This window comes from Bison bison, unplaced genomic scaffold (assembly GCF_000754665.1).
Source record: "Bison bison bison isolate TAMUID 2011002044 unplaced genomic scaffold, Bison_UMD1.0 scf7180017864291, whole genome shotgun sequence".
Lineage (NCBI taxonomy): Eukaryota > Metazoa > Chordata > Mammalia > Artiodactyla > Bovidae > Bison > Bison bison.
The window spans coordinates 478,779-493,797 of record NW_011494863.1 but is presented as its reverse complement, the minus strand read 5'-3'; the positions used below and the strand labels follow the sequence as shown (position 1 = coordinate 493,797).

Sequence of the window (15,019 nt, the reverse complement as noted above, 5' to 3'; positions counted from 1 at the left end):
ACCCTGTCCCTGGGATTCTCCAGGCAAGAACACTAGAGTGGGTTGCCATTTCCTTAAATACTTCTAAATAGCTGTATAGATTATCACTTGATGGCCACACTATAATTAGCAGATCTCCAAATGTTGAATCCTTTGGATTTTTAATATGCTTAGTAACCAACATTAACATTTACATACACATACTTTTGACACACTATTCCCTTATTTACAGGATAAATTCCTATAAGCGTAGTTCTTCCATTTTAAGCCTATTTATTGTAACAGGCAGAGCCTGAATCAAATATCTAATCAAAATGTAAGCGTTCTAAACACACTGGCTTCATTGCCATTGGTTACCTACGTAACAAGCACTTCCTTGGACTCAAATTCTTTCTATAAAATTGGGAATTTGAGCTACTTGTTATTTCTAAAATCAAGGAAGATTTTTTTCTTTGCATTCTTCAGTTGTTAATGTCTTTATATATCTCTAACTTGTAATAATATTTGGCGTTTACACTTCCGTAAAACCATTAGTAAAATAAGTATGTTTAAAGACTTCTTTAACATACAGAATGTTTAGGTCAAGGGTAATTAAATACTTTCGAATTAGTTCAAAATGTTACATAAAAGCAACTCCACTTACACACAGCTAAGAGATCCGAATTCTTGATTTCCAAAACAATACTAATGTTAAACAATTATGTCGCTAGACTCCGAAGATCGAGTCGTTTCGTTTTTAAAAGGTAATTTTGAACACGTATGAAAATAGCCTGAAATATAATTTTTGCCCGCAGAGTACAACTGTTTAAATCTACCTGGGAGAAAAATGTTTCGTCGACTATCTAAAAATCTTAAACTAAGCTCTGTTCATCGAGCAGAACGCAGCATCAATGCAAAATCTCATCACTACGGCCTGGGAAATCAACAACTCGCACACTTTACAGCGCTCGTGAAAGACTAGAATTTTGGAATCGCCATAACCGTTCTAGAAATATCTGGCTGGAAAACCGTAACTGATCCAATAGGACTATTACACAGAATAGCGCCACAGAGCAGGATAAATACCTAGGAAATACTACTCCACTGTATATGGGAAAAGTCTTTGTATAACACAGAACGTGGCACAGCGCCGGCGATGAAAAGAACAACGAAGCCGCGACTACACCAGGCTACTATAAACCCTTTGTCTGGAAACCGGAAGGTCCCCACACCACACCATCCTCCCTAGAGAAGCTTAGACTGATAGTATTTTAATATAGAGGAAAGGAATGTGAGGTGACTCTCTAAACAAGAACAAATCTCCTTCGCAGCGTACCGCAGAAGGCTTTATCCACGACGCAACACGATGAACAAGCGTTAACGTTTAATTTTTCGGCCATTTTTACGCGATGGCGGGGGGAGGGGGGAATTGTTTCTGAGGCCCGGCTAAAACCGCGCGCGCCTGTGTGTGGGCGGGGGACAGGGGAGTATTAGGGGGCGCTATGAAACGATGGGCGAGGAAAGCAGCGAAGGTCGCGACACCAAGAAACGCTGCTCAAACGGCTAAGCTTTTCGGAGTCTACGGAATCCTCCATTTTGGGGAACGTTTTCAGGCGCAAAACGGGGGGGGGGAAAGGCAAATATATCTGGGGCTGGTTTTAGCTTAACTATCCTCCCCAAACGGCAGGCCAACCCCCTCATGGTTAGTCGGTCCCTCAGGCCTCGAGCGCTCCTCCCTTTCCCTCAGAGCAGCAGCCCGCGTGTAACGGGCTCGTCGTCCCGCCCCCGCCCACAGACAGCCCGGAACGCAGGAAGCTCGGCCGATCAGCTGCCCTCGGCGCGCCCCGACTCTGCCTCCGCACTCTGGGCCCTTGGCTGGCCGCGTGTCTCCCTACGGGACCGCTCACCTCCGCCACCCGAGAAGGCTGGTTGCGCCGCCACTGAGCTCCTAACATGGCGGCCGCCGATCAGGCGGCTCACATACGCAGCGCGGAGGGAGGCAGAGCAGGCGAACGGGAGCGAGCAAGAAAGGCGCGCCGCCGGCTCCCCGCGGCCCCTGTTGCTGTCGCTGCCTCCTCCCGGCGGACGCCGAGAGCCCCCGGCCACCCCACCCCGATTCTTACCCGCTTCACGCCTACCTTGAAGAAAGGGAGAGGGAAAACGAGAGGTACCTCTCCAAGCGAGCGGGACGCGGTGGCTCCCACAATCCCCCGCAGCAACGGCGCTGGTAAGAGGTGGCAGCAGAGGCAGCAGCCCAAGAACCAACCCACTCTCGCGAGAACTCGCCCCAACCCACCTCGGGTCCTATTTCTGCGCGCGCCAGGCCCCTCCCCGGCCCGGCGCGCGCACGCCGCTCGCGCCCTCAGCTGCGATCGTTGTTCTCTGATCTTGTAGCTCGCCTATGGGCGGGAAATGGAGCGCCATAGCTTATAGAGTTCGAGTCCCAGTCCCCACAAAGGATTTTTTTCCCCCTGACTCTTCCATACTGCTTGGTGCAAAATTTAAATAAGGTATGCGTTAGAAGTGCGTCGCAGGATTCCCTGGCTTCGACCCTCTCTGGTATTTTCTGATAAACTGCGGAGAAGTGGCAGTTCGGGGCAGGAAGTGGAGATAGATACTATTTTGAGTGGTTTTAATTTCAGAAATTGTATGCGGGTCATTGAGGAAGATAGCGAAAACCCATTCCACTGAAAAGACCGCCGCCGCCATTTGGTGAATTTGAATGTAGAACACTCTTCAAGTACCCCATGAGCAAAGAAATATAGCACATGTGAAAATCCTGAGAAATTGTATAGATAAGGATGGAGAAAAGGGCCACTTCCCTGGGGTTTGAAGTTTAAATGCAGAGGGACAGGCAGGCATCTGACGTCTGAGGTAAGTTAGTGAATACAAGTCAGATTAATAGCCCTCAAAAATTTTAAATCTTGAGTATGCTGAACCATTCTGGGTCCACTGTGAAGATAGTGGACAGGGCAAAAATGAACAGCAGACCTGTATAAAATTTTTGAAATCATTTAGGACAAAGAGCAAGACTTGCTTGGATATGGAAGATGGAGAAGTACAATGTAAGAATGACAACTGTCAGCAGTGCTATTGAGAATGGGAGGTGGGGGCAGTAAGGCTTCAGTTTGGCATCAGCTTCAAAGGAGTTATATTTGACCTTGATCTCAGGAGAAAAGGGTGTGGGTTAGTGGCAAATTCAAGTTAATACAAATGAAGGAGAGTTAGATGAACTGGAGATTAAGAGAGAAACCTTAGGTAAACCTATGGTAAAAAGAGAAACCTTAGGACCAAGCCTTGAGAAACTAATCTGATAGTTAAATGGCAAGAGACCATGTTGATGAGGGAAAAAAGTAGAGGGGAAGCCACAGAAATTGCACTGCCTTGACAGCCAATGTACTCAAAGGACTAAACGATCAACAGGGCCTAATGCTACCAAGAGGTCAAGCCTAGGACTAAAAACATCTACAAAAGCTTTGGCAACAGGGACTTCCAGTTCAGTGGGAGAGTATGTCAGATGGGAGGTGCTTAGTATGTGAAAAGTGTAAAACAAACTACCAAATGTGGAATAACTGGCTATGAAAAGAAATCAGGGTTGGGGAAGATTTGATTTACTACAGGAGAATTTTGGGCCATTAAAATGTTTGCAGAAGAGTTAAATTAGGAAAGGATTGGTTGGGAAAGGCAGCAACAGAAGGAAAGATTCATATTGGACATTACTCAAAGGATGAGTTCTGGAGGAGACATCTCTTTCTTGTAATAGGTATGGAGAGGATGGTGCTGAATTTTCATTAGGAATTAGTCAGGTGACTTAAGTTTTCTGTGACTAAGCCATCTATGGAAAGGGCTAGAGTTACACAAAGGAAAAATTTTAAATAGCCATTGTGAAGAGTGGAACTGTACTCCCACATCTCCATTATGCTGCATGATTTTCTACAGGCTTTGAGAAGGCATTTGGTAGAATACATCAAGAACTGGGGCATCCCTAAGGCTACTACATTGTTAACTTTGGAATGAAATTTGTTCAGTGAATATTGGGTCCTCCTTCACGTCTACTCTATGAGTCTTTGATTCCAACTGATTTTGGCTAAGACTTCACTTTATGTTCTCCCCAGATCTTAGATGAAAGCAGCTCTGCTTTTCTGGATTCAGAAGTATGAATGCATGCTTATTTCAGATATATACATACCATGCTTTTGTACAGACTATTAATGCAATTTGGTGATTGTTCAAAGGAAAGGCAAACTTTTTCAGTTGAGTAATTATTTATTGAGGATCTGCTTAGTAGGTCAACAGCAAAAAGACACACTGGAAACCAAAGGTAATACAAGATTTCAGTCGTCAAATGTCTATTTCATGATGGGTGGTTCGATCCCTGGGTTGGGAAAATTCCCTGGAGAAGAGCATGGCAGCCCATTCCAGTATCCTTGCCCGGAGAATCCCATGGACAGAGGAGCCCAGCAGGCTACAGTCCACAGGGTTGCAAAGAGTCAGACATGACTGAAGCAGCTTAGCACGCATGCACACATACAATGATGGATAAGACAGATTATCAGCTTTTGAGAATCCCAGTCTGATGAAGACTGGACAAGGAGGCTGGCCTCAAGATGGGCCTGGCTATGAGAAGAGATGGATCAAGAGTTCTATTCACATTTGGGTTTCTTAGGAGTGGGCGTGGTATACCAGTGATGACAGAGGCTACAAAGCAAGAATTTCTGCTGAGACTTTGAAAGGTCTAAGTGACAAGTTTGGAATAAAACTTTAAACACCAGGATACAATCTCCATAAAGCTAATCTTTCTAAAGTTTTGAGCAGAGGGGTCATATTGGTTGAGGACATATATTTTCATACCACACAATCACTAAGCAGCTGATAATATAATTTTAAGAGTAAAGTACCTTTACTCTTATTTTACATAAGAGATTAAGAAGCTTGCCTGTTTGAGCATTATATTGGACTGCCTTCAGCAAGGCTGTGGTCTCCTGGCAGTTCACCATCTACTTTTTAAATAGATAAAATGCCCTGGAGGGGCTTCCCTGGTGGCTCAGTGGTGAAGAATCTGATTGCAATGCAGGTGACGAGGGTTCAATCCCTGGGTTGAGAAGATCCCCTGGAGAAGGTAATGGCAACCCACTCCAGTACTCTTGCCTGGAGAATTCCATGGACAGAGGAGCCTGGTGGGCTACAGTCCCTAGGGCTGCACAGAGTTGGACATGACTGAAGCAACTAAGCAGCAGCAGGTCATTTCAAACCTTTAGGCTATTTAAAAAACAGAAAATTGTTAACCAGCAGCTCTTTTAGCAGTTGCAAGGGAAGGGAAATGGGCTTAAAATTTTGGGGAATTTCCTGGTGGTCCAGTAGTTAGAGAATTCCATGCTTCCACTGCAGGGGTCCTGGGTTTGATCCCTGGTCAGGCAGATACCGCAAGCCATGCAACACAGCCAAAAATAAATTTAAAAATTGGGGGGAGTTTTTCAATAAGGAATACATATAATAAAATTCAAAGCACACGCAGAAGTTTTCCCCAACTGCTATTCCCTTAAAGGCAACCACCATCAACCATGTGTGTTTTAAGGATTTCAAATAGTTAGGCACTGTTACATCTTCAGGACTTTCCTGTAGCTCAAATGGTAAAGAGTCTGCCTGCAGTGCAGGAGATGCGGGTTTGATCCTTGGGTCGGAAAGATCCTCTGGAGAAGGGAACAGCAATCCACTCCAGTATTCTTCCCTGGAGAATCCCATGGACAGCGAAGCCTGGTAGGCTTCAGTCTGTGGGGTTCCAAGGTCGGACACAACTGAGCGACTAACACACATACATGTTATATCTTTATAGAGTCCACTAGCAAATGATTTGGAAACTGACATATTTGTTTCCATGATTTGTTTCAAAATTTAACAAAACCAGCATTCTTGTTATCCTTACTTACCAGGGTATTAAAAAGTAGGATACACTTATGACCTTACTCTATATTGGGTACATAATGACACACTGATAATAATATTTACCAGTTGAAGCTCTTTAGTCAGCTATTGGTATAATTGAGGCTGCTTGGCTATATGTGAGTAAGATAAACATTTAAAAACTGGTGAATAATACCTTTTCAAAGGACTGTTAACATGGCACCTGGCTATCTAGCTCTGTGGTTGAATACAGCACAGTGACACATAAAATGGGTGCTCAGTCAGGGAAGGTGCTATCTGAGCTGAGATATAAAAGTATACAAAGTGGAAATGGAAGATGGAATCAGAAAGGGAAACAGCATATACAGAGACCTAGATACAAAAGGACTGAAAGAAACCAACGTGGTCAGAAAGAAATCTGAAGGTGGTAAACATGACCGTGTTGTGTTCATCACATATCACCAATGTCTAGCATAGCGTTCAGTTAATAAAAGCTGTAAAACCATAAAAAGGGTATGAGTTAAATAACTAGTCTTCTGACAAGATGAGCAAATAGCATAGGTTATTATCACTTCCTCAGCCCTGGATATATTATATGTACAAGTAAAAGGGAGGTTAGGGCCCCAAGAAACTAAATATGAAGAGTTCCCTGGATGAACAGATCATGATTGGGCTCTACTATACAGGGGCAAGAAATTATAGTGCCATTGGAATAGGGGCAGCACAGAAAACTCTCCTGGAGTGGCCAGTATATCGTAACCATTAGCTCCTGGAGTTCTCATCTAGAGTTCTACCATCTGCCATTCTGATGAAGTCCAGGTTCTATCTAATTCACAGGCTGTGTACCTTGGGGATTTGTCTACTTTTCTTCAACTCATTGAAGTTGGGCCTACACTAGGGCCTGGGCTTGGCTCTTCCCTTCTCCCACCAGCTGATACAAAATTCCATCCTCTACTGTGAGCTCATAAGGTAAAAATAATCAGTCATTTGGGGACTACAGCATCTACTATAAAAGACAACAGGCTCGACCACTATTCTAAATGAAAGAGAATAAAGGCCATAACTAAGGCATTTTGAGTATTAAAAACAACCTACAGAATGGAAGAAGATATTTGCAAATGATGCTATGGACAAGAGCTTAGTTTGTAAAACATACAAACAGCTCAAACAACTCAGTATTAAAAAAAAACAATAAAAAAATGGTCAGAAGATCAAGGAAGTCTAAGAAGCTGTCACAGCCAAGAGAAGCCTAAAGAGACATGATGACTAAATATAATATCCTCAATGGGATGCTGGAACAGATAAAGGACATTAGGTGAAAAATAAGGAAATATGAATAAAGCATGAACTTTAGTGAATTAATAACAAATGTACTATACTAATATGTTACTAACAGGAGAAACTAGGTGCAGGGTACATGGGATTTCTTTGTACTATCTTTATAGCTTTTCTGTAAATCTACAACTATTCTAAAGTGAAATAAATTTCAAGGTCCATTTTATCACCTCTTCCCAGGTAGTCAAGTTACCCTTAAAAAGCAGTATAAAATGTTCTTACACCCAAAAGGGCTTGTAATGGAGAATAGGGAGAGCCAAAGTAACAGGGGCTCCTTTGAACCAGGCCTTAGGATCCTAAATTGACAAATCTATGACCTAGCAAGTGGGCTCATTAAGTGTTCCTAAATAACTGTAAAGAGCAAGGTGTTGCTAAACAGACATTGTAAATATTAGAGTTGAATTGTTAATTCAGTGAAATTGTTTTCCAAGAGAATATTGACAGGTCTATTAACTGGAGCTGTTCATAAAGCCCTAATTAAGCAAAAAGATTCAGAGGAGCCATTGTCACTCTTTTAGGTTCTTAATTAGTTGCTCTAACCAGGTTGTCTTCCTTAGTGTGAATTCCTAGGCCCTACGCCACCTTTTTGTGTCTCTTTGGGGCCTGCAGAATTTATTTCTCTGGGGTTTTGTTTTCCTGATTAAAATTTGAAATGTAATTCAAACTTTCATTGCAAAAGCTCACTGATAGTTTTTTCCAACCTTGAATGAAAGGAAATAAATCACTGACAGGTGACAGACTCAATATTTGGGGCCCTCTACTCATACTGCTTTAATTTTCCTTTCTTAATATGGTATAGGTCCTGAACTTGAGCAGCTCAAGGGGCACTTGTGTTTACTAATTGCTAGCTATGGCAGGAGGTGGCAGCTTGGATATTTACAGGCCAATATCTGCCAGTTCAATTTCAGTTTTCATTGCAGCATGGGAAAAGGGTGATGGAGAAAGAGAAGGCATGGATTTAAAGCTGAAATGTGTTACTTCATCTTAGACTTACCAGGAAAAAAAAAAAACTCAAGCCAACAGGGAGTAGTAGGTGACTAATTAACTTCACTTATCAAGTAGGAAATCCCATTAAATTATTTTAATGTGCATGATTAAGCCACTGAAACCTCTGGGGGTACTGAATACAGGCATAAACACCAAATGAATTTTCCTTTTTCAAGTAGCAACACAGGGGCCTCTCCCTGCACCTGGGTAGCTTTACCATGCCCAGGAAAGCCATCTATATTCTAATAACTTGAGATTCCAGATTTTAAAACCTGGATTTTTTTTTCCTGGCTATTCTTTTTTGGTTTGTTTTTATGATATTATTTTTTTAATTCAAAGCTAGGTTTTAACTGAAGGATAATTGCTTTACAGAACTTTGTTTTGAAAGAATGTTTTCTTTCAAACTTCAACATGAATCAGTCATAGGTATACATATATCTCCTCCCTCTTGAGCCTCCCTCCCATCTCCCTCCCCATCCCACTCCTCTAGGTTGATACAGAACCCAGTTTGAGTTTCCTGAGCCATACAGCAAATTCCCATTGGCTATCTTAAATATGGTAATGTAAGTTTCCCTGTTACTCTTTCCATACTTCTCACCCTCTCCTCCCCTCTCCCTGTGTCCATAAGTCTCTTCTCTATGTCTGTTTCTCCACTGCTGCCCTGTAAATAAGTTCTTCAGTACCATTTTTCTAGATTCCATATATATGCATTAGAATATGATATTTATCTTTCTTCTGGCTACTGTTGACATATAAAAATTTCCTCTTTCCTTAGGGACCATTTCTACTTCACTACTAGGATGGGTTTGTGATCAGGTTCTGCTGGAAACCAAACACTGCTGTTCTTTCTTAGGAACTCTTCCTTAGGTGTACATTTAAAAAAAAGAACCATTTATAAGTAACTCATTCAAAAAAGCACATACAACAAACCCCAAACATAAGAAATAAGGACTACCCTATTACTGGATAATTTACTAAAGTCACCCCAGTACTCTAAAAGCTGAAGAGTTTAATACTATATGGTAAAAGCTTGTTTAAGGCAAAGGTATTGATAACATCTAATTTTTCACGGACACATGTTGGTACTGGCCCTAAATCTGTTGCTAATGAGCTGTAAACTTCCAAGGCCTGAATTTCATTCCCCAAGACAGGGGTTGGTAATTCTGGCCTGCCATCTGTTTTTGAAAGGCCCTCAAGCTTAGAAGGGTTGAAGGAAATTATTTTCCTTCACTGAAAAGTTTATGAAATTTTTATTTCAGTGTTCCTAAATTAAGTTGTATTGGAGCACAGTAGTGCTCATTTGTTGACATATTATCTATGGCTGCTTGTATACTGCAACTGCAGAGTTGAGTAGCTGCAACAGATAAAAAGTTTATATGGTACACAAACCTAAAATATTATCAGCCTCTTTACATGAAGTTTGCCAGCCCCTGCTCTAGAACAGCAGCATATAATATAACTTTCTGTATTGGTGGAAATGTCTTCTGAGCTCTCCAATAGGCAGTCACTAAGTACTGAGATGGAGAAATGGATTTTGTCAGTTTTAAATCCACATGTACTATGCAGCAGAGCTCTAGAATATGAAGACTTAGTTTAAGTCTTGGGTTTACTTATTTTTAGCTGTTCTGCACCTTAATTCCCTGAGCAGGGATCAAAGCCAAGCCCCCAGCAGTAGAAGCACAGAGTCCTAACCACTGGACTGCCAGGGAATTCTCAAGTCTTAGACTTTAAGCATTCTCCTCTAAAATTCTAGTTCTCACCACAGTTTTTTTGAACGTTAAGTATTTCTACCTTTTAAGAAAACCTCGTGGTTCCTCCTGTTTTTCCTTCAGTCTCAAACTCTGGCCATACTCTCAGTATTTTTGACACCAGATGTGTGGGTCTTGTCAGCAGTTGGGTGTCCTGCAGTGTAACTCAATTAAGACACCATCTACACCTAGAAATAACTTCAGATCTCAGAGGCTAAGGGCACAGTCCCACAAGACTGCCCCTCCTCCACTTCAGATGCCAAACCCAAGTCCAGGTTGTTAACCTGTGCTTCTGACAGAAAGGCTGTAAGTCAGAGATTGCCACAACCTTCTCCTTGGGTTTGACTCATTTTTGCTAGATGGGCTCAAAAGAGCTCAGGAAAACAGTTTACTGTTTACTGGTTTACTGCAAAAGGATATGATAAAGGGTACAAATGAACATCCGGATAGAAGAGATGCATAAGAGAAGGTATGTAGGAAGGGGCATCACTCTCCCAGCACTTCAATGTGTTGTTAGCTAACCTGGAAGTTCTCTGAACCCTATACTAATGGAATTTTTATGGAGGCTTCATCATGATCATTTCCAACCCCTCTCCCCTCTCTGGAGAATGAATGTGTATCATATGAGTGTGTGTAAAAATTCCAGTCCCATTAGAACAAAGACTTTACTATCACCCAGGAAGTTCTAAGGGATTTAGGAGCTCACTGTCAGGAACCACATTCAAAGACCAAGTATTAGAACAAAAGATGTTCCTGGACCTTCAGGACAAAAGGACTACATACATTACTTATTTGGATGTCACAAAGGGCCATCAGACCTCTGGGGTCCCAATGGAGGAAGGTTTCTCACTCAGGCAAAGGCATCTAGGATTCAAAGAGGAAACAAATGACAGGCTGTCCATAAGGCAGGGTCTTTTTCTAATAGAAAAAAACTGTTTGCACCCAGACTAGGACCAACTCCACAGGAGAAGTTACTCCACTCTCAGAGGTGCAAAACACTGCCTAGAGGTACTCAGCCACAACACCAAAACAGTGCTGAAGTCAGACCTCAATAAAGGCAGTGCTTGCTCTTCCAACAGTGTAACACCATCTGAGGCATCACGCTAGCCTGGATAGCTGACAACTGCTGGATGATTCCTGAAACAGTTTTCTTACTTATTTCAGAAGGTATCCCCATGAATTGAACATTGACTGCAAAACAGAGGCCTGGAAGCACTGATTGCAGACCCTGCTGTCAAAACCTTGAAACAAACAGGAAACAGGAAACCCTTTCCCATGCCGTCAGTCATTTTATCCAACACTGAGAGTTCTTGCCATGTGCTGGGCACTGTGCTTGGGATCTAGGGATTGGGATCTGTGAACAAGGTAAGATACACTATACTTTCCGTCATGAAATTTACAATCTCCCCTCAGTTTTCTCAGATGTAATGATTCAGATTATCTCAAAAACCTTCAGACCATAACCACCAAAATCCTAGTCAGCCTTTTTCTGCCCAGAGGCTGAATTTGTTAGGCACAAATACAATTGTTTCTGCCTTCCAGTTGTTTTCTGATGGGCTCCAACTAATAGGCCTGGCACATGGTCAGCATCAGAATGAGTAAGGACATTTACCTGATAACGCCATACAGATAGATGGTCCACTTGCCACTAATTTCATCTCTTCAGGAGGGCCAAGGATGCCCTACTTTTGAGTCATCCTAAAAAGAAAAAGATTTCAGTGTTCAACATCCTAGCTTCTGAGGCTGCTTTTCTGTAGAGATGGAAACAATGCTGTCTGCCATTTATGATTTACCAAATTTTTATATCCTCAGCAATTATTTCCCATTACTTGCCTTTTTTTCTTGCCTGTTACCACTAAAGCTCTCTAGATTATCACTTGTATTATGGACCCATATGTAAAAGGCTATTCACAATGAACATCTGAGGTATTCACACAAAGCACCCAACGTTTAGCTAAGAGAATTCTTTTAAGGGAAAGCCAATTGATAGAACAAAACTAGCTTTGACAAATAACACCTCTGCCTCCCAACATCCTCAAGTCCTTCTGTAGAAACTAAGATGTTACTTTTCACTGAAAGCAGCAACTAAGTCTGCCCCATTGGATAATCTCCAGCATCACTCTTGCCTAGAACTGAGAAGCATCTCTTCTCAGAAAATTAGCATTCCAAAACAAAATCACTACAAAGGGGACTCAATTACTGCTCCAAAAGAAGCAATAACTCTGCTTACTCCTGAAAATCAGTAAAGTGAAAGTCACTCGGTCGTGTCCAACTCTTTGCAACCCCATGATCTATACAGTCCATGGAATTCTCCAGGCCAGAATACTGGAGTAGGTACCCTTTGCCTTCTCCAGGGGATCTTTGCAACCCTGGGATTGAACCCAGGTCTCCCGCATTGCGGGCGGATTCTTTACCAGCTGAGCCACAAGGGAAGATACCAACAAAAAGTAGAAATCTGTCAACCTGAAGCAGAAATTAGTACTGCTGTAGCTAGGCCTAGTATTTGGAGCCCCTCAATTAATTGCTATTTTTATATTCTATTAATGAGATAAAGAATGCTCATCATTTTAAAGCAAATTCACATCCACATTCCTTGTAAGGTATGGCATTCTCACAAGTAACTAGAGTTATAAAATCTTTCTACAAAGGGATTATCCTGAGTAGCTCTGTGTTGGTAGAGGAGTGGGAGCTATGAACTTTGATTTCAGTGAAATCTGCAAAAATCCCATGGCCCCGTTTGAGCACTCGGTAGACTCAAAAAAAAAAAACCAACAAAAAAAAACACCTCAACTTGTTCTCTCTATTTATATATCCCTCTGTTTCTTCTGTTTCCAAGGTATGATTCAAAGAACTTCATTCTAGTCAAACCTGTCAGACCAGAACCATTCTCCACGTTAGGTTTCTCCCTGCAAAGGCACATGCTTGCAGATTTAACCTCAATGGAAAAACAACTATGCTGGCATCCTGGTATAGTTAATAACAGAGTAGGCATGAACCAGGCCCAGAATGCCAACCAGCTATCAGCTGCTGTTCTCCCAGCAGTGTAACACTTGCCTAGGTACACGGAAACCTAGGCAGCTGCCTACAGCTGGGGCCAAAGGTAGGTTAATGGAGCTGCACTTACCTGGGGCTGCATCTGCTTGAAAGTTCACAGCTGGATGCTCTGCAATCAAAGCACTCCAGGTTAGAGACAGCCAACAGTTAGTGAACACTTGTGAGGCGTTCAAGACCCCTACCCTCAAAACTCCCTTAACTTAGTGAGGCCTGAACCACAGAAACAATAGTCAAGAACTAACAGCTTTCCCTTGGTTAGCTTTATTGTTGTCATTCTTACTTGCATACCACAGCAGTTCAACAGTAGCAAATTAATGGTCTCATCAACAAGTATCAGGAAGCTTGGCTGTCACTTAACAGCCAAGTGACAGTGGGCAAATAACTTAACCTCTGTACCTGTCTCATTTGTAGAATGGGGGTGTTGTACACCAGGTGTTCGGGAGGTTTAAATGGAATATAAATTAAGTGCATAAGATAATATCTGCTATAGACTGGGCACTAAACATTTGCTATTATCAGGAACTTACTCTAAGCAAAGAGATGATGAATACTGGTGAGCAGAAGGGGAACTTACCCTTGGAAGGCAATGGGCACTAAAAATTGGAAAGGCTGGTTGAAACCAGATTGAGAAGGGCCTCAATTATGTGATCTCTTGAACCATAAAAGCAGCATTTTAAAAAATAACTGGATGCAGTAAGGGATGTTAAAGAAACTAGCGACAGTTAGGTTGCTATTCTTGCCAACGACCCCAACTACTGGTTGAAAACAATAACCAAAATGTTTGCAAAAATGTTAATAAACATTCCTACCCATTCACACTTACAATTTACCTTGTTTGTATAAGGTGAGAGTATCTAAGACAATACTTTTCCCCAGCCTTCCTCTAATTTCACTCCAAAACGTTTCCAAACAATTAGAGGAAAAGGAGAATAGAGGGCTCATTGTCCAGGTCTAAAAACGAATCTAAAAATAGCTTGTCCCTTTCCGCGCTGGGGTTGAACGGACTGACGGAGCTCCACCCGACCACGTGTTCCTCACGAACCTTCCCAAGTCCCTGGCCCTGGTGCCTGGGACCAAGGCTCCCCGAGACCGACTCCCGGCAACTCTCCAGGGACAGCAGGGATGGTAGAAAACAGGGGGTGACTCTAGGGGTACGATCCCTCAGCATTTCTTCAAGATGCCCTCCAAACCTGGGGTCACTAGGGAACGAGCCCCAGTTTCGTCCCGTGCCTCGGAAGAAGCCTCCAAACCACTGTCTCTCGCCCCTAGCCGGTAAACCTCCAAGGCTTCTCCCCACTTTGCTCTTACTCACCCTGCACGTGTCCGGAGCTCGGTAGAGACACAGCAGCCGGGGCAGAGACCGCAGGGGAAAAGGGCAGTCGAGAGCCGAGGGGAGCCCCGCCCCGGGGCGGCTACTGGGCGGGCCCTCGGTGGGCGGGGCCCAGAAACCCCGCCCAGGAAAGCGTTAGGAAAATGGGAGAGCTGTGGTAGAGGTGGGCATGCTCTACACAGGAGCTAGACCCAAGAAGAGAAAAGATAGAAATCCGAACAAGCGCTATGGTTATTTGACACCCATCTCATTTGTACTTACACATGGAAAGCGCGCTGGGTTTGAAACTGCTTAAGAGAAAACTTGATGTGTCCTAGTGGGGCGGTGCTTCCTGTCAGCCCACTCCGAGCGCCGCGAGTTCCTCGCACACGTGTGTGGCGCCTTTTGGTTGCTGCAAGCTCAGCCCACGCTTTTTCCACCTCCCACGCAGATCCTCTTCCTGGCTTTCTTCAGCATTTCTGTCACTCAGCCAACGGATCGCCCACGCACACAGGTCACCTTGGTTTTTGGGATCTCTCCAGGAGGTTTTCGCCCGGATTATTTATGCTAGTCGCTCCTACAGCCTAACCTGCGGGACCACATCCCTGGGGCCCTGCAGTGGGATTTTTAACTGAGCTGCAGCGGCTAAAGAGTACTGGCTTTCTCTGCCAAACTTGCCTTCCACCGTGGCACAGTCAGCCAAAGAGGCCACATCTTTGGTCTGGAC

The 15,019-nt window shown here is 43.2% G+C and overlaps 1 protein-coding gene and 1 long non-coding RNA gene across 3 annotated transcripts in view; both read right to left on the bottom strand.

The window, feature by feature from the left end:
• MATR3 (matrin 3) overlaps positions 1-2,244 on the bottom strand; it is a 27,962-nt gene extending 25,718 nt beyond the window's left edge. The window contains exon 1 of the mRNA XM_010850317.1: positions 2,097-2,244. The gene's annotated coding sequence lies outside the window, so the exon portion shown is untranslated. The remainder of the gene's footprint in view (positions 1-2,096) is intronic.
• Positions 2,245-5,353: 3,109 nt separating this feature from the next.
• LOC104996180 lies at positions 5,354-14,389 on the bottom strand. Of its 2 annotated transcripts, XR_826144.1 has the most exons (5): positions 14,296-14,367; positions 13,054-13,092; positions 11,542-11,627; positions 10,713-10,793; positions 5,354-5,727 (listed from the first exon to the last, which is right to left on the bottom strand). It is a non-coding gene; the product is annotated as an uncharacterized LOC104996180 (long non-coding RNA). The 2 variants fall into 2 exon arrangements; XR_826143.1 differs by lacking the exon at positions 5,354-5,727 and having other exon boundaries at positions 10,581-10,793; positions 14,296-14,389.
• Between the last annotated feature and the right edge of the window lie 630 nt (positions 14,390-15,019).